Source organism: Chionomys nivalis, chromosome 22 (genome assembly GCF_950005125.1).
Source record: "Chionomys nivalis chromosome 22, mChiNiv1.1, whole genome shotgun sequence".
In the NCBI taxonomy this organism is placed as follows: domain Eukaryota; kingdom Metazoa; phylum Chordata; class Mammalia; order Rodentia; family Cricetidae; genus Chionomys; species Chionomys nivalis.
Genome location: NC_080107.1, coordinates 23,548,490 through 23,575,043, shown reverse-complemented (window position 1 = coordinate 23,575,043; position 26,554 = coordinate 23,548,490). Strand labels below are relative to the sequence as shown.

Here is a 26,554-nt window from a genome sequence, read left to right as displayed (position 1 = left end):
TAAGGAAGAGAACTTGGAATGAGTCAGCTCCATCCTCCAGCAGCACTAATTCCTGAGTGTGGGGGAGCTCTGGGCAATGAGCCTTCCACTTGCAGAATTATGGCAGCCTTGGATGTTCACACACAAGTAGAGAACTTGAGAAAGTACACGCTTGAATGCAATGATACTCTACTTTGGCTCCTAAGAGACTTACCTGGAAGCCTTTCCAACATCCCATGCCCAGGCCACCCTAAACTGGTTAAATTAGAATATTTGGAGATGAGATGCAAGTACCAGTTTAGTTTTACAGCCTTCCTAGTGATCCTAATATGTGCTAAAGGTTGAGAACCACAGATTGGTGTTAGGGTTCTCCTGTTTACACGGAAGCCGTGCAGCTTTAGGTCCTTTGCTGCACATTGGAATCATCTGAAGAATTTTCAAAAGATAAGGCTGTGAAGAAAATGGAGAAACTTGAACACTGGGGACCAATTTTCAGTTATAAAATGAACAAGTCCTTTGGAACTAAAGCATGATGTAAGCTTTGAAGGATATGTTAATTAAAATGCAGTCATTACATGATGTGCATATATTCCAAATCATCACATTATACATGGACTCTTTATCAAATAGAGGCATGCGTTTATGAACACATTGCTGCTGGACTCACCCTTAGAGACACTAATTTAGTTGGTTCAGGTTTGGGCTCAAATAAACAACTGCATCTTTTTTCAAAAGCTGTTCCTGTGATTCCAAGACACGGTCAGGAATAAGGAATAAGTCCACTTCCTGGACCGAGAACGGACACCTTAACTTGTAGCTGGCTCTAACGGAGGGCTGAGGAATACCTGCCAGATCATGTGTGCTCAGAGCTGAGACAAGATAAGCAAACGCAGTACCAGAGACAAACACCACTTGCTTTAGAAAGAGGTTTGAGTTGCTTCTAGTGGTGCAGGCTCGAGCTTTTAGCTCTTTGGAAGGCTGAGGCAGGGGGATTGAAAATGTAAGGTCTGTTTGAGCTACAGTCCATGGCCCATCCTAGGCAAGAGTGAGACCCTGTCCCAGAATAAGTAAGTGAAAAGGGGACTGGGAATGCATCTCAGCTCAGGAGCTGAATAGCTGTCCTATTATCTCTAAGTTCAGTCTACATTATTGGGGGTGGGGTGGGCGCTCAGAGTAGAGTTGCACATGGCGTGAACATGTGTACACATGTGTGTATACATCTCGGTATCAGGTTTCTGGTAGGAAAAAAATCTGGGAATATAAAAAAAATTTCTCCAACCGAATGTAATGTAAGGAATGTAAGGAGCATAGGAGACAGACTCGTCTGTCTGAGTGTGGTTGTTTGGATAGCTTGGTTGTTCTTTTAAATTCTATAGTTAGGGATATCTGATCAGCCTTTTCAAACCTTGAGCTTGCTGAGGCTCAAGGTTTATCTGCATACTAAATGGATGTGATTCAAGGAATTTTCTGAAACACGCCTCCTTTTTCATCTCTCCATCAACACAGTCGTGAAATGGTCCAGTAAGTTAAAGCTATCTTCCTGGGCTAAGCCAGACCTGTGATACCGCTTCACAGTCCCTGTTGGTTTTGGAGCCTAGGCTCATGGGCCTTCTTAGGTGAATCTCCAGGCAGTGGTTCTCAGCCTTCCTAACACTGCGACCCTTTAATACAGTTCCTCATGTTGTGGCCCCAACCATAAAATTATTTTTGTTGCTACTTCATAACTGTAATTTTACTACTGAGTGGTGTCTCATTTCCTAAGACCAAACACATATTTCGAGATCCGTAGGTTGAGAACTGACTTGAGGGACTTGAGGGTCTGTGGAATTGGAGGAGTGGCATTTAAGATGAGGTTTCCCTATACTTAGATCTGAAATCTTCAGAATTACTGAGAGCCCGGCCTAGCAGCATGTGCCTATTATCCAAACACCTAGGAGGTAGACAGAAGGATTGTGCAAAGTTCAAGACCAGCCTGGGCTACATTTAAGATTCTGCCTTAGAAACCACAAAAGTGGAATTATCTGAGAAAGAACTATGAGAAAGAAAAGGTTTCAGGTAGTAGGTAAAACAGACAGAGACGCGGAAAGGCACCTCAAGGAATTCCAGAGCAAGTAGCCAGCAACAGCAAGCACCCCCAATTTCCCTGGTGAAAACCTTGGGATAGAGACCTAGATCTGCCTCCAATTTCTGATTCAGTGTGTGTGTCTGATGCCTTGGGAAGGAATACCTGGGCATTCTTAGGTATATATTAGGCCTCCTTGATAGCTAGCTGTCTACTTGTTCCCCCGAACTCCATTTTTCTACAGCTGAATTAGATCCAAGTGAGATTTGTTCTCATTAAAAAACCCGAATCGGAATTATCATTTGTTTAAATTGTTGTGAGCAAACATGGTCATTTACTTATTCTTAATGCAAGGTGTGATTATGAAGCTTGAGGTTTACCCAGTGACTTTGACATTTCTACTTTCCGCTCTGCCTTTTGCAGAGCTGACCTCTGCACGAGCCAAGGGTGAGGCAACACCAGGCCCTCGCTCTGCTGCAGCCTTTTGGCCTCAACCTTACAGGTTGGACGGAAATCAACTGACGCAGCCCCATCTACACCAGGTACTTACCCTGCCACCATTAGCAGCAGAAGCAGCTACCACAAAGCCTCTCCTCCTGGAGTGGAATCAGTTTTAAATGCACCTGGAAGGAACACACACCTTACTTCACTCAAAGATAGCCGGCCCATCGGATCATCTAGCTTGCTCCCAGCCGACTGAAATTTTAGGGCCGAGGCACGATTAGGTCAGGGAATGTCGAGGGCATTAAAAGAGTTATATGCATATCACCTAGTTATACGTGCATCCGTCAATCCAACTGGCCCAAGGTGTAAATATCAAAGGACTGAAAAGACTATCTAGAAAAGGTTCTCTACCATACTTTATCATTTATACATGCCCAAGCCACCAAGAGGGGGACAGCAAAGTTTTGTTTCAACCTGAGCCTCATGCAAAGGAAGAACAAATAGCAAAATCATTCTTCAGCTGCAAAAATTGGCCATAACCTCCATCTAAAGAATCTCTGTGGATCTGGTCCTCCAAAAGACAGAGCAGAAAGGTTAAAGTCACTGGGTAAACCGGAGTTTTGATGTGGTTTTCCTGACACGTAGGGGGTTTCCAACGGTGCAGGATACCCAGATAAATCTATAAAACTCTTAAATGCAGAGACAGGCCTATGCAGCAATAGGTCTCTTAAGTCATTTGAGTGGTCATTTAAGTCATTTAAGCCCGCAATTCCTCCTCCTCCACCACCAACACTACCACCACCGGCCCTCCCCTAGCGGACTTGACCTCCTGGCAGAAGTCCGGGTCTGTAACCTAGCTCCGGAAAAAAAAACTCAGTACCACTCAACAGGCCGCAGGGATCTCCGGCGCCTGCGCAGTAGGCTCACGGAGTTGGGTTTGGGAAGAAACTGGGAGGAGGGACGGTCCAGAACCTCTGGTTGCTCAAGGCTCCGGGCTCCGGCGGACCCAGGCTAAGCCGGCTCGCAGCCCTCGCTGCGACTCGCCTGGCGGCTAAATTTCAGCTGCTGGTTCGGTGCAAGGGGCCGGCTCAGGTGCAACAGGAGCGCAGCCTAAATCGAGAGCACAAAGAAAGAAATGCGCCATAGTAACTTGTCCTAGGATGAAGTCAGACCGAATCCTTGTTCTACGCGTTAGAGCGGCTCTCAGTTGCATGAATGAGTACGCTTGTTAAGACTGGTCTTACAGGCTGGGGGATGTAGCTCAGTGGTAGAGCGCGCGCTTCGCATGTGTGAGGTCCCGGGTTCAATCCCCGGCATCTCCAAGCAGCCGCAAGGGATTTGATTTTTTTCTATCTTTACCAACGTTTTGCTCACAACTAACACACCGAAAAATAAAAAACAAAACAAAAAGGCCAAGAAAAATCTACAAAATATGGAAAACAGATACGTGTTTGCTAGAAGAAAAAGTGAAACGAAAGATTCGGAAAGAAAACTCGTACTTCCGTTCCTTATTAATGCTGATAATTTCACAAAAACAAGGTTTGTGCAAAAAGTTGATCATATTGCATTGGCCGGGAATCGAACCCGGGCCTCCCGCGTGGCAGGCGAGAATTCTACCACTGAACCACCAATGCAAGCACACCAAAGCTGCTTCTCTCATACTATACTAGGTACCATTAAATTTGTTAATTGTGTGTTCATTCAAAAATCAGAAAAAAAAGAATAGAATTTTCTTCTTACTCTCGTTCAGTTTTTATCTCTTACATGTATTGTATTTGGAATTTTTTTTCTTTTTGCCAACCACAGGATTTAGAACATGGCACAAAAATTTTAATTCAATGGTAGCTAAAAACTGGCAAAACATTAACATTTTAAAATTCTCACTGTTCTAACTTTTGTTAAACTTTGAGTTTTCTTGTTCTTGACAAAGGACACAAGTGAAGATTTTGTATTCTGTAAAGAATTACGTGATCACCGGCCTGTGTATCTCACCCCTTTTGGTTTTCATCAATTGTTTTAAATACTCAGACAAAATTACACAGTGGAAAATTTTTCAGGATTGGGAATAGGAATCACGGATCAGAAACTTGGAGTTATGAGGAGAACGCCGAACTGTCACACCGACCCCCACAGAACTGGAAATCATTACTTACTCTAACCAAGTGACCTGGATTCTCTAAATTGTCCCTGTTTGGTTTGTGGAATGATAGTCCCAGGATCCCTTTCAACTCAGAATGAGTCTGAATCTGCGCTTGTTTTCTTGGAAAGGGGCATCGCCGAGGAACAACCAGTATAGATAAGAATCAGGTAACAGGAAAGAAAAAAATGAGTTCAATGTAAATATGTGTTTGTAATTCATAGAAGACTGTGGATTTGGGCATCTTTGGCTTGTTTGTTTTTTGAATGAAAATTTCAAAACTTTTGATGGGCCTTTGACTAGTTGAGAAAAATTCCAGGAGAAAATAAAATACGAGCTATCCTAGCAGTGACTATATCTGAGGCTTGATGCCTATGTTGCAGGTGGATTTCATCCTAGTGAAGTAAATTGCTCCAACTTAAATGATGAGGCCCGGGCGTTTAGGGGCATGATTGGCACCGATCATGTCTGATGTCTGAGGACTTGGCGACTGCCCAATCTGTTCCCCTGAAATATTGCAATGTAACTCAGATTGCTATACATTCAGAATAGTCGAATGCTGATCACGAAAGATCCTAAGCAGTCACTGAAATAATGTAAGGGTTTATATAATGAGATTGTTCCTAAGGAGCTTTGAGTGTGGGGGTAAACAGCAGAATTCGAAGGCAAATGAATTACAGAATCACAACGAGCGAAAAGTATAAGGTATTAGAGCTCTGGAAAAATCTAAACTCCAATCCCAAGCACCTGTGAGAGAACAAGGTCAAAACCATTTTACTTTGAACACAGTTTGTTCTTTGAAATGAGAGAGATGGGGCAGAAATGGGGTTTAAAATATCACTGTGGAAAGGACCTGACCTTCCAGTGTTGTTCCAGGCCAGTGAGGAAAGCCATTGCTTCCTTGCCCTGCACCTCAATTTATAAGATCATCTTAAGCCCCTCATTCACTAGCATCTGCTTATTAGTTTGTAAGCCAGAAACTTGAAAAAGAAAGAGAGAGAGGGAGAGAGAACTTTGAGACTACAGCTGAGAATCGTAACATTAAGCAAAGTAAGCCAGATGCAGAAAGACAAATATATATTTTTAATACGTATAATCCAGATTTACTGTGTGTGTGAAAAGTGTGTTATTCATATGTGAAATGTCAAAATTGAAGTCTTTTTTTTTTTTTAATGAAAAATAAGAAGCTGGGGGTGATGCCACACACTTATAATCCCAGCGTTTGGTCCGCTGAAGCAGAAGAATTGCCTCAACTTCAAGGCCAATGTAGTCTCCAGAGCAAAAGGGAAAAAGGAAGGAGTGACAACTGAAAGGGTTTATGACCGCAGGAGTGGCTGAGGAGGAAAGTGATGATTCAAGAGCCGATGGGTAGAAAATTGAGAACATAACCCTGAGCATGTGGGCAGTGGGCACCAGAGAAGCAGCAGAAATGTTTCAGTGGGCAGTGACTTTGCCATCTGTGTTATCAAAATGCATGCAAAGTTCCTGAGACTGGCCCACTGCACCTGAGCATGGGCACACAGTCCCACTTTCTCTAGTCTGGTCTCCTCTCTGATTCACAGAGACTGTCCCCACTGAAAATGAAAGAGAGGACAAGAAAGCACAGGAGTAGCATGGAATTGTAAAATGTCACATAATGTCTTTGGACTTATATTGCAGTAGAAATATCTTTGGGTGATTGCTCAAGGTACCAAATCCAAGGATGGAGTTGGCTTGGCTGTGAAGCGCAGTTAGGATTAGGCCATCTGAAGGAGGTAAGAAGTAGTTGGTAAAATACACTCAGCAAAGGAGCGCCCTTTTTTCTTCCTTCCTTCCTTCCTTTTTTTTTTTTTTTTAAAGCTGTGAGTGATTGTATTGATTTAATACACGTGGCTTATTTCTGTCCCAGGTTAAAAACTAGCCCTGGGGAAATGGAGGAGCCTGTCATTTGGACTGCCCTTTACTGGCTGGGAATTAAATCATTACTTATTCCATTTTAGAATCACAAGTAGTACCCTAAGGCCTACTTTCCTAAGGATGAAAATCAGGGCATGGAAATGAAGAACCCAGGTATAATTCTCACGTGCAGGCATTGAGGATCCCGCGCTGTTTCCTGGAAGGCGGTCATTGAGAGTCACCTGCTTGCATTTCCTAGTTCCCAGGCATGCCCAGTCAGTCAGCAACTCTGAGGTTTCTGTCCTAAAGGGAACTGAATTCTGCTCCTCCTCCTCACAGCAATCTCTCCTACTTGGGGGTAGATGATTCCACCTTACTCCCTAGACTGAGAACACCCACATCTCCTTTGCTATGGTCCATGCAGCTACTAGTTGAATTGTCTCTCTTCCCTCACCAATTCCTCTCTCTTCTCCCATTTCTTTCTCCCTTTTTTTTTTTTTGAGAATTTCCTTGTTTCTTTATTATTGATTCTAAAACTGAATTGGTTTCCAAGCCCTACACAGTGTGGAGTGGAGATGCGAGTATGAATTCATCACCCTTCTGATTCCTATTTTTTGGGGGGCAGCATTTATTCAAAGAGTCTCGGTGCCACGCGACCACCACCATCTTTTGGCAGAAGTGACTGTTGCCTCCCTTACCAATGGCTTTCTTCTTCCCAAGTCATGTTGTGTCTAAAGTGTCTACACACACACATCTATGCATTAAGTAATTTAGGCTTATGATTCAAAATTCAACTGAAAGCCTATTCATTGAAAGTGGACTTTGTCCCACCTCATCTCAGGAAATACAAATATTTCATTTACTGGAAAGCAGAGAGGGTGCATGGTGTATGTACATGACATAATACACATGGTTGTAGCCACAAGCTTTGCTTTTTATTCCCCAGAGAAAAAATCATCTTAGAAAAAGTTACCTTAACATAGGCAGCTACATTTTATAGAGGCAGGAAAGGGAGCTCTTTTTACATCCTTTAACTGTATTTGTAGGTTAGGAATTAAGACATTAATTTTTCCATTTCTCATTTGTAAGTAGTATCCTCAGGCCAGGTTTCCTAAAGATTGGACTCAAGGCATGGGAGTAAAGACCATGGCTGCAGTCCTAAGATGTGTGAGGATGGTAGGATAATGCGTGACATAGCGGCTGAGTCATGCCTTCAGATGGGTCTTCAGCAGACGATGCTCACCCTGCTCCTGGTGCTCTGTAGTAGGACCAATGCTACAGTCATTGCTTTGAACTCGTACCATTTTGCATGATTATAATATCTGCAGAATAAATTCCTGCAAATAAAATTGCTGGGGGACAGATGAGTGTTCATTTATTTTTAAGACAGAGTATCACCGTATAGCCCCGTCTGGCCTTGAACTCAGAGATCTGCTGGCCTCTGCCTCCTAGGTGCTGGGATTAAGGATGTGCTCCACCATGCTAGGAGCAATCTGGATACACAATGTAGAATTACATCTCAGAGAATTGGTTTTCCTCATTTGTAACATGTCATTGTATTAGCTGTCCTGGCTTGTGTCCTAATACTGTAGTAAACACCATGCCAAAAGTAGCTTGTGGAGGAAAGGATTTATTTCAGCTTACAGTTTGTAGTCCACCATGAAGAGAAGACAGAGTAGGAACTCCAGACACAAACCTATAAGCAGGAACTGAAACAGGCCAAGGTGGAAGAAGGTTGCTCACTGACTTGCATTAGCCTCATGTTTAGCTATTTTTTCTATACCTCACAGGACCACTAACCAAAGGGTGACATCATTCTCAGAGGGCTGTGTCCTCCGACATTAACCAACAATCAAGAAAATTCTATACCAACATATTTATAGGCTACCATGATGAAGGCATCACCTCTATTGAGGTTCCTTCCTCCCAGGTGATTCTAGTTTGTGTCAAGCTGACCTAAACCAACCAATCTTTCATTCTCAAACTTCAGCGGTTTTTAATTTCTACCGTTTGTGTAAATTTTGCTAGATTCAAAGGGGGGAATTTCATGAGTTTATAACATATAAGGTCAAGCAAGGCTTCGAACTTTATTTTCTTCTGTTGCCATGTTGCAGTTTCTTTATACTTAAACAGATCTCTCTGTGTTTTCATCTTGCTAAGAACCATGCAAATTAGATGGGCCCGTCCTGATGTATCCCAGAGCAACATGAGAACTTTCAAAAATATTTCCCAGTGAACAATATGTGCTATGAAATGAGATATAACTCTATAGTTGGCAGAAGTTCAAAGTTATTTACAAAAAAGACAATAGTACATGCTTCTCTATATCTCATATAAACAATAAGATGTGTGTTATTACCCACAAGGATGGCTTCTGGGAAGGCAAAGGAAATGTAATAAAGATATGAGAGAAATTAATAAATAATTGAATCTGGTGGTGCTTTCCTTTAATCCCAGCACTTAGGAAGCAGAGTCAGAGAGATCTCTGTGAGTGTGAGGTTTGTCTATCTACATAGTGAGTTCTAAGTCAGTTTGGGCTCCATAGTGAGATCTTAAGTAAATAGTATGTACAACTTCCACACAGTATAAGAGAGGCTTCGGCCTTAAGATAATAACCTATCACCAACAGGAGGGCCATTAAGTTACCTTCTGTGTGCAACAAATGAGAAAAAGGATGAAGATAAAAATAAAGTAAATGCATTGTGCTAACTAATCTTCAGTGTCAACCTGACCGGATATAGAATCACCCAGAAACCATACCTCTAGGAGTGTCTATCAGGTATCTGCGAGGAGGGCTAGCTGAGCATGAAAGAACCCTGGATGTGTGTGGCACCATGCAGGGGCTGGCACACCAGGCAGAATAAACGAGCAAAGGGAGAAACAGGCTGAGGGGCAGCTCCACACTCTCTGTGCTTCCTCACGGCACAGGATCTAGGAGACCCTGACAGCATTCCTGCTGCAGTGCCTGCCCCGTCACAGCTACCCACAAACTGTGAGATTAGAAACCTTCTTTAGCCGGGCAGTGGTGGCGCACGCCTTTAATCCCAGCACTTGAGAGAGAGGCAGAGGCAGGTGGATTTTTGTGAGTTCGAGACCAGCCTGGTCTACAAGAGCTAGTTCCAGGACAGGCTCCAAAGCCACAGAGAAACCCTGTCTCGAGAAAAAAAAAACAAAACAAAACAAAACAAAAAGCCTTCTTTAGATTTCTGTCACCAGGCATTTTTCACAGTTTATGAATAAAATAATGAATGCATAATAATATAGCAAAATCCTCTATTGGTAAACCCTGTGACTTTTTTTTTTTTTACTGATTTTTCTGGGGGATTTTGTATATTCACAGATTTGTGTTGCTATTCCCTTTTCCTAAGCTTCAGCAATAGTTTGGGTTCGTTTCAAAATTTAGTTCTTAACTATTTACTGCTTGTATTTTGTTGCTGTTGCCCTAACCTTCCTCACACATTATCCTTGTGGTCAAAGGTCCTTTGGTTTGTCTTTTAAGACAAGGTCTTCCTATACAGCCACTCCCTGCTGACCTTACAATCAAGATTCTCCTGGCTTCACGGCCCCCTGGCTACCTGTGCACACAAACAGGCACAGCTGGAAAGCTTATCTGAAAGTCCACTTGCTTGCCTCCCTCTCTATAATTGCTAATGCAATATTGATGTAATGTCTATCTGGGCTGCCAACTGAATATATAAAGTCACCTATCGATAATCACCAATATCCAATAGCAATCGATCTTTTGATAGAAAATCACAAAAGTAAAAGAAAAATACAAAACCAGATCTCCCTCAGAGCTTTCAGGAGGAAGCACATATTATGACACCACATTCTGGAATCTGGCCTCCAGAATTGGGGTGACGGATTCTGCACTTTAAGCGACACAATTACCAAGTATAATGTACCAGGTTGTAAGAGAAAGGAGACCCAACCAAATAGGAGGACACTGTAGGCTTGAACTTTTGACTAGGCAGAGACCATTACATTTTTATTAATAATATTAGCTTTATTCTTACAATTATTGATTTAATCAGTTCCTCAAATTAAGCAGTATTATGAAACCAAAGGTGACAAAGTATTTAATAGCAAAGCCAAGACATAGGACTGAGCTCGTGTGTGTGAGTGTGTGTGAGTGTGTGTGTGTGCGTGTGCGTGCACGCGCCTGAATGTGTTTATGTGCCCGATGTGAGTGCAGGAGCCTACAGAGATCTGAAGAGAGCTTCTTTTGATCCCGTGGAAATAGACTTATGCCAGTTCCTAGCTGCCATGTGGGTACTGAGACCTGAACCCTCTACAAGTGCAATAAATACTCTCATCCGCTGTACTGTCTCTCCCAAGACCGAATGACTGGATTTATTTCCAATAATATCTTGGCTACTTCTTGTGCTGGGGAACACAGGCAATCAATCACCGCTCTTGGGAATCTGAGACAGAGGAATTGAGATTTTGAGGTCACGCTAGGCTGCATGAGACTGCATTAAAAAGAAAAAGTTAAATACAGAAATTAGAGTATATTTTATTGGAGAAAAATGACCCGGTCTAAATCATTCTCTCATTCAAAACTTTGTGCATTGAGACAGGTGTACAGCTAAGAAACAAAACATTGTTCACCGTAGACTGATGCAGGCTTAGCTCTTGACTTTATTCTATGCTACAATTCCTTCTTTTATAGTTGCTTCTAGAATTTGTTAAAATTATCGACTGCTTCAGTTCTTTAGGACGAAAATACAATGACTGAGTGGGAAAAGGAGACCACCATGCGGGCCCGGAGAGGCCTGTCCTGGATGGCGAGGGTGAAGAGAGAAAGGGCAGGTGAGGGGGAGGAGAGAGAAGAGAGAGAATGAATATGAGATCATGTCCTGAGGAGAGAGGCAGTTCTGAAGAGGTGAAGGAGGTGAGGAGCAGGCTAAGGTGGATGGCTTGCTTGCCACTCGGAACCATAACGATGTTCGGGCCTAGGCTGCCGCAGCTGCTATGCTGATTTCTGTGGCTTCCCCAGAAGACCAAGCGGATAGGACTGTAGAGAGTGGGCCCTGTACTTCCCTGGCTGCAACACTAGGGAGAACTGGCCCTGCCCCTCACCAGTTGCCTCACTAGGAAGAACGGGTCCTACATTTAGGCACACTACAGAGTCAGTAGGAGAGGGGGAGGTCCGGCCCCGCCCCTTACCTGCCATGTGGTGTTACGGGTGAGGGAAAGATGTACCACCCCCTCCACCCCTCACCAACTCGGGCAAGTGATGGAGCTGGCCCTGATGTCACAAGAGCAGGAGAGCTGTCCCTGACCCTCACCAGCTGCAGCAATCAGGTGAGTGACTCCTACATCTCACCTGGGCAGCGAAGCAGAACTGACTCTAGTGGTGTAGGTGTGGGTGAGCCGACCGGGAGGCTGTGGAAGCCGTAGAATCAATCTCCTTGCCTTTTGCTGCATAGGGTGACCTAGCCAGGGAAGCCATGGAGAGCTCACGCTGGTTGTGAGGATGGGGGAGAGCTGGCGGGCTGACCAACCCACTAGGCCCAGAACCAGAGCTATGAGTTGGTCCAACCCAACATTTGCTCCATCTAGGATCCGTTGGAGCATGGGAAGGGCCGGTCCGCAGATCCAAAGCTACACGATCTCTGCGACACAAGGATAACCAAGGAGTCCCAGTGTGGGCCCAGTATTGATAACAGAAGCCAGAGGCCTGGAGCCAGCCCAATGACTCTGCAATGAACACTTGCAAGTGAAGATATATGGACTAGAGGGTCTACTGTGTGACTCACTGGGTCACACTGCAGCTTCCATGATGAGATCTTTCTTTCTTTTCTCTTCATTTTATCTTATTTGGGGAGAGAGGTTGCAAGGGCAGAAGACAGTTACAAAGGGACAGGGAAGTGAATGGGACCAAGATGCACAATGTCGAAGACACAAAGAATAAATAAAAATTTTTAAAAAGAGAGAATAACAGAAAAAAAGATGAAAATGGAATTGAAAGATAATTGCTTTTCTGTGTAAATGTATAATTTATTAATTATTTTTCTTTACTTGAATAAGTGGAAATAAACTTATTTGTCTGACAGAATCATTTTCAGGCCTCCAAGGCACCTTAATTATAACTGTAATACTGCACTGGTCAGTATGTGGAAACACTCCCCTGCTACCAGTCACAATTATTTGATAGTGAAAATAACATGGATGAAGAATTAATGGAAAAGACACTACTGCTTTTGATGTTGTCGACACACACAACACCAATCTGAAAAAACAGGACCATGTCCAATAATAAAGACGAGAATAACTTTTTTTTTTTTTTCTTGGTTTTTCAAGACAGGGTTTCTCTGTGGTTTTGGAGCCTGTCCTGGAACTAGCTCTTGTAGACCAGGCTGGTCTCGAACTCACAGAGATCCTCCTGCCTCTGCCTCCCAAGTGCTGGGATTAAAGGCGTGCGCCACCACCGCCCGGCGAGAATAACTTTTTGATTTGGGAGAAAAAAAAGAAAAGGGGTGGATAATATCCCAGTTACTAGAGATGTAATTTAAGAAATCGTAGGAAATATTTTGAATTATTTCACAATGCTCTAGTACTCTAAACAGGTTAATAGTACAGCTGTTGCAAGAAGGCTCTCATACAAAATAATTTTGACAAAAACTTTTTAAGAACAGTCTTTCTAATCTCCAGTACCACAAACTAAATGAACACAAAAATGGAAAAGTAAAACAAAACCCGCTTGCCCTGAATAAGCTTATCTAATAATTTCTAGTGTAAGTTTCTAGCGTAAATGCTACAACTCTAGTTTTGTCTAGGGAGAAGCAAGTATAACCAGTACTTCCAAAGGTTTACCATCAGAGATCAACTACAAAATACAGACTGCATGGAGCTTTAGGAGGGCATGAAATAATTTTCTTATTTGCACCATCAATCTTGTAGATATTGTGCAAAATCTGTGTATGCTTTATTTATTAATCATCTTTATTTTTAAATTCCCTGATTTGAATGTGCATGCACACACACACACACATACACACACACACATGTATTAACTCTGACACACACACCTAACAAAAAGAAATCATGGAGGAGAAATCCATAAGCGCTATGTGGGAATGAAGTAGATGAGAGGTAGGTAGACTTCCTTTAGTGCTCACTTTTGTGCAGCTTCTAATGTTGGACCATTTAAAAATATTACAATGCTAAAATTTAATAAAAATTGATGTAGAAAGCAAACTCTAAATTGTGAGTACAAACAGAAATCAGAGAGTGGTGGTATATTAAAATATAACTGTAGCCGGGCGGTGGTGGCACACGCCTTTAATCCCAGCACTTGGGAGGCAAAGATAGGAGGATCCCTATGAATTTGAAGCCAGTCTGGTCTATACAGTAAGTACCCAGATTGTAAAGACTACATTGTGAGATTTGTGAGATTGTCTCAAGCACACACACACACACACACACACACGCAAATCTTCATGATATATTTGGGGGAGGGGCATGAGGAGAACAAAGGCTCATTATGAAATGGTACTTTATATTAACCTTTTTGCAAAGAAAATAAGGTGTCTAACGATAAAAGGGAGACTGATGGGAAAGGCTGGCAGAAGCAGAGTGGTAAATGGGGAAGTATACATGCCGCTGACCAGCTGTGGGGTTAGCAGGTCTTTCAGCCTTAATGCTCCTCCTATCAAATAGAGGGGACAGCTCTCCTTTACTAGGTTCCTCTTAGTAACATTTTAGATTGGGGGTTTCTTATTATTTATATATGTTTCAAGTTCTACTGCATATCACCTTTTTGCTAAATATAGACAAATCAGTTATCTGCAGCACATGGGCCTAAAAGAAGGAGCTCATGAGTCTGAGGCCAGGCTAGGCTGCATAATAAGACTGAAAAACTAGAACAAACCAGCAAAAGCAGGGCCTAATGATATAGTCCAGTGGTTGCATGCTTGCCTCGCATGCCAAAGGCCTTCGGTTTGGATCCCTATCACTAAAAACAAAATCCATCTGAATATGAAAATTCAGAGGGCCATTATTAGCTGTCAGCTTGGCATTTTATGAGGTACACCTCAATGTCAAAGTCAAGCTAGATTGTTTTAAAAAATATTTGCCTTCCAGCACTTACCTTGGTGACTTACATAGCTCATGGTCTAGTCCTCAATTTTTGGTTTTTTTAAGTGTGTGTGTGTGTGTGTGTGTGTGTGTGTTTGTGTGTGTGCTGGAGGGTGAAGTTTCATTTTGCTCACCATCTAAGGATACAGGCCTTCCTGACAAGGAAGGGGTGAACAGGCCTGTGAAGTGGTTGCTCATGCTGCCTCAATCCTTGGGGGGAAAAAGGATGACTGTTCTGTTCCTCGATTTTCCAAGTTCAGAAACTTCATTTGGTGAGTTATCGGAAGAAAGTCCCTTCAGACTGGAGAGATGGCTCAGTAGTACAGCCTTTCCTTATCTCACAGGAAGCATAGCAACAATAACAACAAGAAGCCGGGAATAAGAAACTGTATCTCTGAGTCCACATACATGGACCCAAACCCACAACCAGTTGCTTTACAGATTGCTTTACACTATCCCCCAGGAATACTGTTTTTGTCTCTATATGATGCTTTCCTTCTTATGTCAAAGTATAGGGAAAACAGGCTAGACTCTGACAAGGAAACTGGATTTTGAGCATGGTACATCTTTGAAAATTAAATAGCATATGTTCATAACATATTTAATATTTCCACATTTGTGATAGATATACATCTTCACTATGGAAACTGGGAAATCTAAGATCAGAGTTGCCCTTGGATGGCTGCCCCTCTAACCCATAGTAAATATCTAACCCCTTCACATAGATTTTTTTCATATCATACAATCACTGGTAAAAATAGAGTTAACTCTCTGTTACTTGCTTAGTATATTTTTTATCTATAATGCAATTAGTGATATTTTACATTAGTTGGGATTTACCAGGTTAAATTTAGAATATATAATATACGAGGAAAATATGAAACAAGTTCAGACCCCCTCTCTAAAAAAGAATTCTCCGCCAAACATTTCATTTCTTCATCCAACACTAGAGAAAAGTCACAAAAAGAGTATTGAATTAATGTCAATACTGCTACCACAACCTGACAACCTGCCATGGGCTGCATGACTAATGAACTTGAATTTACTTCTCACAGTTCTGGAATGAGGAAGTCCACCATGGTCAGGTATTTGCACCAGGCCTCTTCTCAGCTACAGACTGATGAATTCTTCTTTTTTTTTTTTTTTTTTTTTTTTGGATTTTTTGAAACAGGGTTTCTCCGTGGGTTTTGGTTCCTGTCCTGGAACTAGCTCTTCTAGACCAGGCTGGCCTCGAACTCACAGAGATCCGCCTGCCTCTGCCTCCCGAGTGCTGGGATTAAAGGCGTGCGCCACCACTGCCCGGCTCAGACTGATGAATTCTTGTGTCGTGGCAGAAAGAGTGGAGGAGGCACAGGTTGCTCCTTTGGTAAGGGCACCTCTTCCATTCATCAGGGTTTCATCCCATGACCTACTTACCTTATTGTTAGTTACTTTTCTCATTGCTACGATCAAGTATTTGACCAGAAGCAAATTAAGAGTGGAAGTATTCCTTCTGGGTCATGGTTCAAAAGACACAGGGAAGGAATGAAGGCTGGAGCAGCTATCACTGTGGCAGCACATGCATGAATTGGTCAGGCAAATCATATCATGTTAGCAGCCAAGAACCAGCTAGAACTTGAGCTGGAAACAAAGGGTATCTACAACCCTTAAGACTCACTCCATCTATATCTACCAGCTAGACTCCATATCAAAAAGGCCCTAAACCTTCCCAGACAGAACCTACTATCAGCTGGTGATCAAGTATTCAATCCAAGCCCTGCCTTCTAATGTGATAACACTAAGAATTAGAATTTCAATGTGGGACTTAGGGGAGGTATGCTATAAATAATCCGTACCTTGTTATTGTTAATATAATGAATCAGAAGGACCTGCTTGCTCTACAGCAGAGCCAGCACAACAGGAGCCTGCCTACAGATTCTGACACCCCCCGAGGTCTCTGCTCCTAGTCTGGAGTCCTTTTGATGTATATTCTTTTGTCTCTTCTTTCCCACAGACCTTAAACTTGCTCTTGACCTTCATTCTTTTTTTTTTTTTTTTTTTTGGTTTTTCGAGACAGGGTTTCTCTGTGGTTTTGGAGCCTGTCCTGGAACTAGCTCTTGTAGAACAGGCTGGTCTCGAACTCACAGAGATCCGCCTGCCTCTGCCTCCCGAGTGCTGGGATTAAAGGCGTGCGCCACCACCGCCCGGCTTGACCTTCATTCTTGTGGTTCTCAACTCCTTTGCACTCTACTTTCTCTTGGTCTGGTCTGTTTATCTCTTTACCCCAATACTTTCTAAGCACACTTCAGCTGAGCTCCTAAAGCCCCAGACTGACCGCTATTGGTCTACTGTATGAGGTCAAGGTAATATTTCAAGCAATTTGATGCTCCTTCAGCAATTTTCCATTGAGCTTTCTCTAAGTGTATGATAATACAGATGGTGAATTCACCTTTGTGTATAAAAACCTTGATTCTTTTCTACCCAGAATGTGAGTCATCTTTAGAAGTGTAGATGTGAACTGTGAATAAGATACTGTGGTTGAAACTTCCAAGCTTACCTTTGCTTGAGTCATCCACACATTTATACATGCTTATGGTCACTTGTTCACTGTAAATGTGGCACTGCAGTCCTGTGCCATTTGACTGTGCCTTTCTTCTTAACACTCCTGACCACCGTATCTTGATTTCATGCTTACAAGGGCAACACTGTTATGACTTAGAGACCTCTTACTCTTTTCTATATTTTCAAATATACAGTATCCACACAAAAAGGATTGGACTGGTGAAAAGAAAAATCCATTTAGTCAATTACTTCATTGATTAGTAGACAAGCTATTTCCAATTTAATGTGGTTTCTTTTCTTAACTTCTAAAGCTAATTAGTAGTAAAAGACTGGTTATATCAAATAAAACAGTGTTTATAAGAAACTAGACTTTGTTCAACGAAAACTAACATAAAATATCATTACCATTAACCTTCGATTAATACCCAAGAAAATGTGTGTTCTCTAAACTTTATATACAGTCAGCAGAGGATTGAAATTATGACCCAAAGCTAATACTTCTGGCAACTAGTCTATGTCCCTTAAAGTGCTTACTATTTGTACAGTTCCCTAGTCAGGTAAGTTTTTGGTGAAAAATGATGTAACAATGAAACTAGCTAGCATTTTTCTTTTAAGACCAAGTACCGGGAAAACACCAATCTAACCAGATATCATCTACTGTGACATTATGGGTCATTAAATATCAAATTCTAGATGAATGTATTGACACAGACCTGTAATTCCAGCTGTCAGGAGCTAGAATCAAGAGGGCCACTCCAAGTTTGAGACTAACATGGTCTAGTTAGCAAGTTCCAGGCTAGCCAAGGATACATAGCAAGATGCTGTCTCAAAGAACAAATAAACAAGCAGAAAGGAAAAGTCCTTAAGTTCTTCAGGGGCTGTGTGGAATTAGAAAATATTAGAAAATATTACTGTCATATCCCCACCTAAGAGCCTATATTATAGAACTAACAGACATAAAAATAAAAGCCAGGCATAATAGTGCACACCTGTAATCCCAGTACTTAGAAGACTGGCAAGGAATCACCAAAAGTTCAAGTCTTCTTGAGTTTCACTTTAGCATGGGCCATATTTAAAAGCAAAATAAGTGGCCATCAAGATAGCTTAGGGACTGTTGTCTTGCTCACATCAGACATAATAACTTGAGTTCTAATTTTGGAACCTGTGTGGTAGGAGAGAACTAACTGTGTTGGCCTCTGATAAGTTGGCCATGCACAAAATAAGTAAATATTAAAAAGGTTAAGAAATACATATGTTCTATAAAGTGTCGGAGTGCTTCCTCCTTAGAACTCTTTATGAGATTTAGGAACATCACAGATGTCCTGAATCATCTAGTTCACTCAGTTATCAAGGTTTTTCTGACTCAGTTCACCTTCCTGGATGAAGGGGCTTACTTAAATCAGTCAAGAAATCAAGTAACCTCATGAGGCCTAAACTAGCTGCTGAGTAGCAAATGTAGACACTATCCATCAGACATAGAAAGTACCAGAAAATGCCACGAGATCCATGTATAATGATATAGTGATCAAGAGTAATCTAGCTGGGTGTGGTGGCTTTTATCTATAATCCCAGTACCAGAAAGGTTAAGGCAGAAGGATTCCCATGGGTTAAAGGCCAGCATGTGTTGAAAGGTGAGTTCTGGGTCAGCTTGGAACAGAGTAAGAGAGACCCTATATCAACAACAACAAAACAAACACATGACAGTACTATTGAGCTGCCCAAGTTTAAATAATCCTGTCTTCATCTCTGACCGGTTCTGTAACCTTGATCAAGGTAGTTAGCTCTCTGTCTCAGTTTCCTACTTAGTATAATGGCATATAATTGTATTGCCTTCACAGGCTTGAGAAGTAAGTGAGCTAATGCATAGAAAACTCTCCCACACTTTATGGTACCTAATAAGCTCAGAGCAGTAAATGCTAACTGTTAAAACAGCAATTGAGAGGCAGTACAGGGGCGTTTGTTTTTAACAAGTATAAGGTCAACTTAGTAGCCACAACAAAACTGGTGCTTCTCTACTCATAGCTTCCTTGTGTTCTTTTGGGTGTGTCTTTGTTAGGGTTTTGTCTGCTGTGGTAAAACACCATAACCAAAAGCAACTCAACAAGGAAAAGACTTATCTCACTTACACTTCAATATCACAATCTCTCTTGGAAGGAAGTCTTTCAGAAACTCAAGGCAAGGGTCTGGAGGCAGGAACGGAAGAAGAGGCCATGGGGAGTGCTACTTACGGAGTTGGTCTTCATGATTTCCTCAGCCTGCTTTCTTACAACACCCAAGACCACCAAGTTCAAGGATGGCACCAGTCAAGGAGCTCTGTCCTCTTATATGTCAATCATCAGTAAAGAACATGCAGCACAGGTTTGCCCATGGGCCATCATGTGGGGGCATTGTTGCAATGAAGGCTCTCTCTTTTTTCAGGCCATATAGTGGTGGTTCACGCCTTGAATCCCAACACTCAGAAGGCAGAGGCAGGTGATCTCTGTAAATTTGAGCCAGCCTGGCCTACAGATCAAGTTCATGTCTGTTACACAGAGAAACACTGTCCCAAAAATCCCCAAGAAAGGTCCCTCTTTTAAACGACTGTAGCATGTGTCAAGTTCACACCCAGGGGTTATTTGAGAAGGGTGATAGCAGAAGTAATATTCGTGTTGGGCCTTAAGGATATTTGTATGATAATAGAATACTTTTATAAGCATTTTGCTTTGTAAAAACTTGTTATGAGGGCTGGGAATATGGTTCCATAGTTGTGGGAACTAGTTGATTTTGTAGAAGACAGGGGTTCAGTTTCCAGAACCCACATGGGGCAATCATGTGGCCTGAAACTCAGTTCTAGGGATCCACTGTTCTTTTTTTGGACTCTGTAGGTACCCACACACATGTGGTACATGGATACACATACAGACACTTTGATAAATAATAAGTAGATGTTGGTGGGATAAGCAGCATTTTACTCATAAAGGATCTGAGACCGAATGGCGGAGGTGATGTTTTAAAAGAGGCCTGACACAAATTTATTAATGTTCTATAGAACAATATGTAATATAGGAAAAAGGACAAAGGAGAAATATTTATTGAATCAGCAGAGTATAAAACTTGACTTAGTTTGTTTCAAAATTCAGTCACTCTTACATATATTAGTTTAATATTAGATTTTAAAGAGGTATTGTAAATGTACTTAGGGACAAAGCTTGATTTTTCTTAATTAATTGATTAATTAATAAATATTTTGATTTTGCTTTTTGTTTCTTGGTTTGTAGGCAGAGCTATCCTTGAATTGGTGACAATCTTCGCACCTTAGATACACACACACACCCATACCCACATACACCCAGGGCTGGAATCAAAGGCGTGTTCTATCACAATTTGAAATTTTTCCTTAATAGTAAAGAATAGGTCTTAAAGTCATTTCTAGTTTATAATACAAACACAGTGAGCATGTCATATTTGACTATTCCAAATGAAATTGCTTTCAGATTTGGTATTTTAAAGTTGATTAACATTGTTAAGCATAAATAACATGCACGTGACTACCAACCTGTCTTCCTTATTCTTCAAATTTGTTATGAACTGCAAGTTAGGCCTAACCATTCTGTGATAATTGATGCTGAAGCCCATGGAGAAAGAATGAATGTGAGGTCAAACATTCACATTAAAATGTAAAGGATAGTCTATTATCTGAAAGTATTCATAATGATTCTCACAGATACATCTAAATGTATTTCTATCCTAAGAAATATATGGAACCTGAATAGCTTTTCTAGTCACATGTTTTATGGAAAAGGCATGAACCAAATGATCCCCAGTCACTTTCCGGCTCTCCAGGCCTGAGCTGTTCCAGTAGCTTTACCAGAGTCTTATCAGCACAGAACGCCATAAAAAAAAAAAAAAGGAAGAAGGCAACCTCTTACATTCAAATGAGTTCTAAGAATCGTCAATGGTTATTCAGTACTGACCTTGCTTTGCGAGTAGTTGTATTTTAAAGGATTATATTCACTCCATTTGCACTTTAAAATGAGGGACATCATCAGTTGTTCCTTGTGTGTTCTAAGCAACAACAGACCAGAAGAGGCAAACAAGCCTTCAACACACGTGGTTATGTAAATTTATAAAGGTGTTGCATACCATCTAACCAGATCCCGGAGTTGTGTTAGTGTTCTGCTGCTTCTTCTATCATCTAGATAATAAAATGTACTATCATCCAGCTGTGGATAAGTAGAACATGGAGAGCGTCTAAAGCAAACTCTACTTTTCACTGACTACTGCAGTCATCCATTAAATACTTTCTTTGTTAGGGGATTCCATGTTTCATTCTTTCATCACCAATGATACATCAAAGAACACAGACAATGCCCTCACAGCAGCACTAACATTGGAGATGGACAGTAACCATAGTATAACCACATTTACAAAACGATAAATGGAAAAAGGCATTTATTTAAAATAAACCAGATGAGCTTGAGAGATGACTCGGTGGTTAAGAGTACTTGTTGCTCTTGTAGAGTACCCAGGTTCAAGTCTTAGGACCCCTATGGTGGCTCAAAACCATCCATAATCCAAGTTTTGTAAATGTGGTTATACTATGGTTACTGTCCATCTCCAATGTTAGTGCTGCTGTGAGGGCATTGTCTGTGTTCTTTGATGTATCATTGGTGATGAACCCAACAGGCAAACATATGGTACATATAAATGCATGTATGCAGGCAAAACATTCATACAGCCGGGCGGTGGTGGCGCACGCCTTTAATTCCAGAACTTGGGAGGCAGAGGCAGGTGGATCTCTGTGAGTTCGAGACCAGCCTGGTCTACAAGAGCTAGTTCCAGAACAGGCTCCAAAACCACAGAGAAACCCTGTCTCGAAAAAAAAAATCATACACATGCAGTAAAAGTAAATAAATCTAATAAACTAATTGATTAGCCTCAGATGGGCATTAGACAATGAGGAAAGAGACTTCAGATTGTGAATTAGGCCATGAAGAAAGCCCTCTCTGAGGAAATAATATTTTAATGAAAACTGTCAAATAGACACAAATATGCATTCTAAGTAGAGACAATAAAAAGCAAAGTTATAAGCCCTGAGGGGTCCAAGTTGTGATGAAATGGAGAAGAAAGTGATGAGCCACGAATGTAGGGAAATGGCGAGGTCGGCTAGGGCAAGCACTTCTGCTTTTGTTCTAAATGGTGTGGGATACTATTGGAAGTTTTTGTGCAAAGGAATAGGCTGGTTCTTGCCTTACAGATATAGTCTGGCTATGAGTTGGATATGGAATGAAAGGGTCACCAAAGAAACAATGATTCAAGGGCAAGAAGCACACACGTCATGGTGGCTTGTCTCTAATTACAGCACTCTGGAGACCAAAACAGGATTTCTGCTCATATGAGGCCAGCTTTGGTTACACAGTGAGTTCCAAGCCAGCCTGGGCTACAGAATGAGACCCTATCTCCAAACAAAACAAAGCAAAACAAAATACAGGAACCAACAGAAAAACTTGGGGGTAAAAATGCCTACTATCCTGACTTTGGTTCCCAAAATCCACAGTAGGAGAGAACTGACTCCTGGAAGCTCTCTGACCTGAACAACTGCTTTGTGGTGAATACACATATACAAACAATAAATGGATTTAAGGGTTTTTGTTTGTTTGCCTTGTTTTATTTTGTGGTTGGGCAGAGTTGTAGTAGCTGTGATGATGAAGAAGCAGTAAGTAGTTAAAGTCTGCACACATTCTGCAATGAAGCCCAGTGATGCATTGTCCCTAGCTGAGAACAATGCAGGCACAGAGAAGTTGTAGCTTGAACAAGGCAGCCTGTTATAGGCAGGGCTGGCATGGATCTCAGGTTTGTTTGTGGTTTTTTTTCTGCCTGCTAAATCCTAGATTTTCCCCCATTGACCTCATCCTTATGTGAGCTAAAATAATAAATCCTTCGTATTAACCCTGGAAAATGAGGAATTTTACTTATGTGAATGTCAGGACATTCATTTCTGGTTTAGAATTAAATGGGAAGCAGAGGGAAGGTGATCCATGAATCCTAGCATTCAAGAAGTAGGGACAGACATTCAAAGCTTGTGGGCGGAGGCTGTTTGTTTGTTCCCGGCTGCACAGACCACGAAATAACTACTCAGAAACTATATTATTTGCAATACTGTTTGATCAATAGCTTAAGCATATTTCTGGCTTACTCTTATATCTTAAATTAACCCATTTATATTACTCTTTGTATTGCCACGTAGTTGTGGCTTATTGGGTAAAGTTCCATCAGGCATCTCTCTGTGGCAGGGATACATAGCTTCTCTCTGATTCTACCTATTCTCTCCTTCTCTATCTGCTTGGAACTCCCACCTTGCCCTATTCTGCTAAGCCACTGACTGGAACAGATTTATTCATTAATAAAAGCAACACATAGACAGAAGGACTTCCCATACCATTTCCCTTTTTCTGTTTAAATAAAAAAAAAAAGGTTTTAACTTTAACATAGTAAAATTACATATAGCAAGGCAAGTATCAAGCAAGAATTACAGTTACAATATTTATATTTTATCTTTTATCATAACTAAGAGTATAATTATAACTATCCTTCAACCCCATCAAAGACTTCAGAATGATATAATATTACCTAAGTAAACAGGAAGTGCATTGTAAGCAACTTCCAAAACTCTAGAATTGACAAAGACATCTTGCTGCATGGACAGTCACCCAGACTTTTTCTGTATCTTTGGGGCACCCATATTCAGCCTACAGGCCCATAGTATCTAACAGACTTTTAAATGAAGCAGGAAATTTTCAAAGACACTTCTGCCTATATTGGCAATCAGTCACTTTCTTCTGTGTCCTGCAGAATGTCTGGCAGACACTTTCATGAAGCAGAAACCCCAAAGGACCAACTCACCTTTATGCAAGTTAGTAGTCATTTCTCGGTGGGTCCTGCATATTCAGTTCACACAGCATAATATCAAACAGTATAGGCAAAAGCAATTTCTTGCCCAAATGGCTAACAAACTCCATGAGAAGCCTCTTCGATGCCCATAATCCTCTTGAAGTAGATTGGTGCTGCAAGCAGATGTGTCTCATTGTCTTAAACTCGTAAAACATTTTAATTGCCATATTCTGTAGTCTTTGAAAGATTTGAAGAATTCCTATCCATCTGAAATACATATCTGTACATCTAGAAAACCTAACTAACATGACTACAAGTCTGACTATTATAGATAACTTAACTTGTATTTTTAATTATATATTACATTTTAAATGAGCTGCACAAACACAATACCTTAATCAAGAGCAGAAATACATATACACAGTATAACAAAATTGACCTTAAATTTGTATCAATAGACCAAGATCCATGCCAAAGCAAAATATTCATATCTATAGCATATCTCTTTTTAAATGTAAATATTTATAAACAATGTTTAGGAAATTTGGCATAGTTTTCTCTAAACTGCTTTCTGCTTTTTGTGGGCAAAGTAGTTTTGGGGGGTATTCATGGCAACCTTTGGGGGGTCTTGGTCCATCAAATCACATTCATCTGGGAGAAATCCACAGTTTCTCATCTTCTGTGGAAACAGAAGAAGAACCTCTTTTCCAAAGTAACAAATCCTTAGACCCAAATTTTGAAGTCAAGATATCTTTAAAATATATGTTTGTTTAGCTTATCAGCCCATACTATAAAATGTCTCTCTGTCCTTAATATACATAATCTAGACTGTCTGTGTATATTCCATCTTTATGTGACTTATTTTTCTTTATTCCCTTAATCTAGACTGGCTGTACTCTGTCTCTTTAAAGACTTTACCTTTTTTAAAAACCATTTACTTCTTTTTATAACTGTCTATATTCTTTTTCTTTTCTCTCCCAAGCCTACATACATTTATCCAACACTATGACCCAGTTAGAGTTCTTTTTTTTTTTATCTAAATCTGCCTTTATTGTGTATCTGTAATTATTTTCTGACCTGAAGCATCTTTAAAAAAAATGTTAAGTGGCGTGGCTAAGACCAACTCCATGGCACTGCCTGTTGGCTCCACCCCATTCAACATGACATGTGTGCTGCTTCTGAGAGTCATTCTCTCTGCCCCAGATCCAGGGTTGGGTCACAGCAGGTCTGTGTTGCCATTAAGTAAGTTGTGGCACTCTGCTTACAGACCCCATTTAAATGCTCCAAAGCGGGACCTCCTGAAAGAGTCAGAGCCATTTGTGCTGGAGAACCAGGAAGCTGCCATTTTTAAAGAAGTCATACAGTTTTTACTGTGCCTCCCTTGCAAACAGAGCCTATCTGGAAAAAAAAAATGCTGTTACTAAGAAACTGTGCTTGGCTCCCATTTTTTTTGTGGGATTAGAAGCCTTTTTTTAAGCATTCTTAGACTTTACATGAAAATTCTTGGCCCATGCTGGCAAGTCATTTTATTGTCGGAGGCTGCTCGTTCGTTCCCTGACCACCCTGACTCAAAATAACCACACAGAAACTGTATTAATTAAATCACTGCTTGCCCTATTAGCTCTAGCTTCTTATTGGCTAGCTCTTACATTCTAAACTAACCCATCTCCATTAATCTGTGCATCACCACAAGGTCGTAGCCTACCAGCAAGGATTCAGTGGGCTCCAGTGAAGGTATCTGTCTCTGGCAGGGTACATGGTTTTTGTCTGACTCTGCCTACTCTCTCCTCCCCTATCTGGTTGGAACTCTTGCCTTACTCTATTCTGCTAAGCCACTGGCTGAAACAGATTTATTCATTAACCAATAAAAGCAACACATAGAAAGATTTCCCACACCAAAGGCTAGCCTGGGCTTCCTAATGATAAACAGTCTCAAAAATACAGCAACAGTAACAGGCAGAATAGGGAGAAATAACAATTAAATGGAACTGGGTCTGGGAACACAGGCCTAGAATAGCAGCTGCGTAGGTGTCCTAAAGTTCATTCCCTGAACACAAAATGAGTTCAAAAGCATGTTAGTGATACCCTGTCTTAAAAAATAAAACAAATCAAAAGAGATGAGAACAGAGCACAGTGGTTGAGAACTTGATGCTATGTGTGAGGCCTGGGTTTCAGTATTTAGTAGCATATAGATAAAGAAAGGTGGGAAAGAGAGATGGGAAGAAGGAAGGGAAAAAGAGAAAGAGAAAAATTAAGTAAGAATAGTATTCACATAGTTTGTGTCATTTTATCCTAAAGTACATGTTGGCATTTTGGACATAGTGGTTAGAGCAAACATTGGTTGACTTTTCCCCTACTTATACAAGTCATTAATATCTTCTTCTATTCTTTCACTTAGTCGCCTAATTTAGAAAAGATTTTGAGGCTATGCATGGTGTGCATGTGTATTCTTTGCACTTTTGAACTGGAGACAGGAGAATCAGGAGCTCAAGGTCAGTATAAGGCCAGCTTGGGCTACATGAGCCTGGTCTTAAAATAGAGAGAGGAAAAATACTTTTTAAAAA

General features: G+C 41.1%; 2 non-coding genes across 2 annotated transcripts; one reads left to right on the top strand and one right to left on the bottom strand.

Moving 5' to 3' along the window:
- The first annotated feature begins 3,735 nt into the window (after window positions 1-3,735).
- On the top strand, window positions 3,736-3,807 carry Trnaa-cgc (transfer RNA alanine (anticodon CGC)). The gene has a single exon. It is a non-coding gene; the product is annotated as a tRNA-Ala (tRNA).
- Window positions 3,808-4,048: 241 nt separating this feature from the next.
- Window positions 4,049-4,119, bottom strand: Trnag-gcc (transfer RNA glycine (anticodon GCC)). The gene has a single exon. It is a non-coding gene; the product is annotated as a tRNA-Gly (tRNA).
- Between the last annotated feature and the right edge of the window lie 22,435 nt (window positions 4,120-26,554).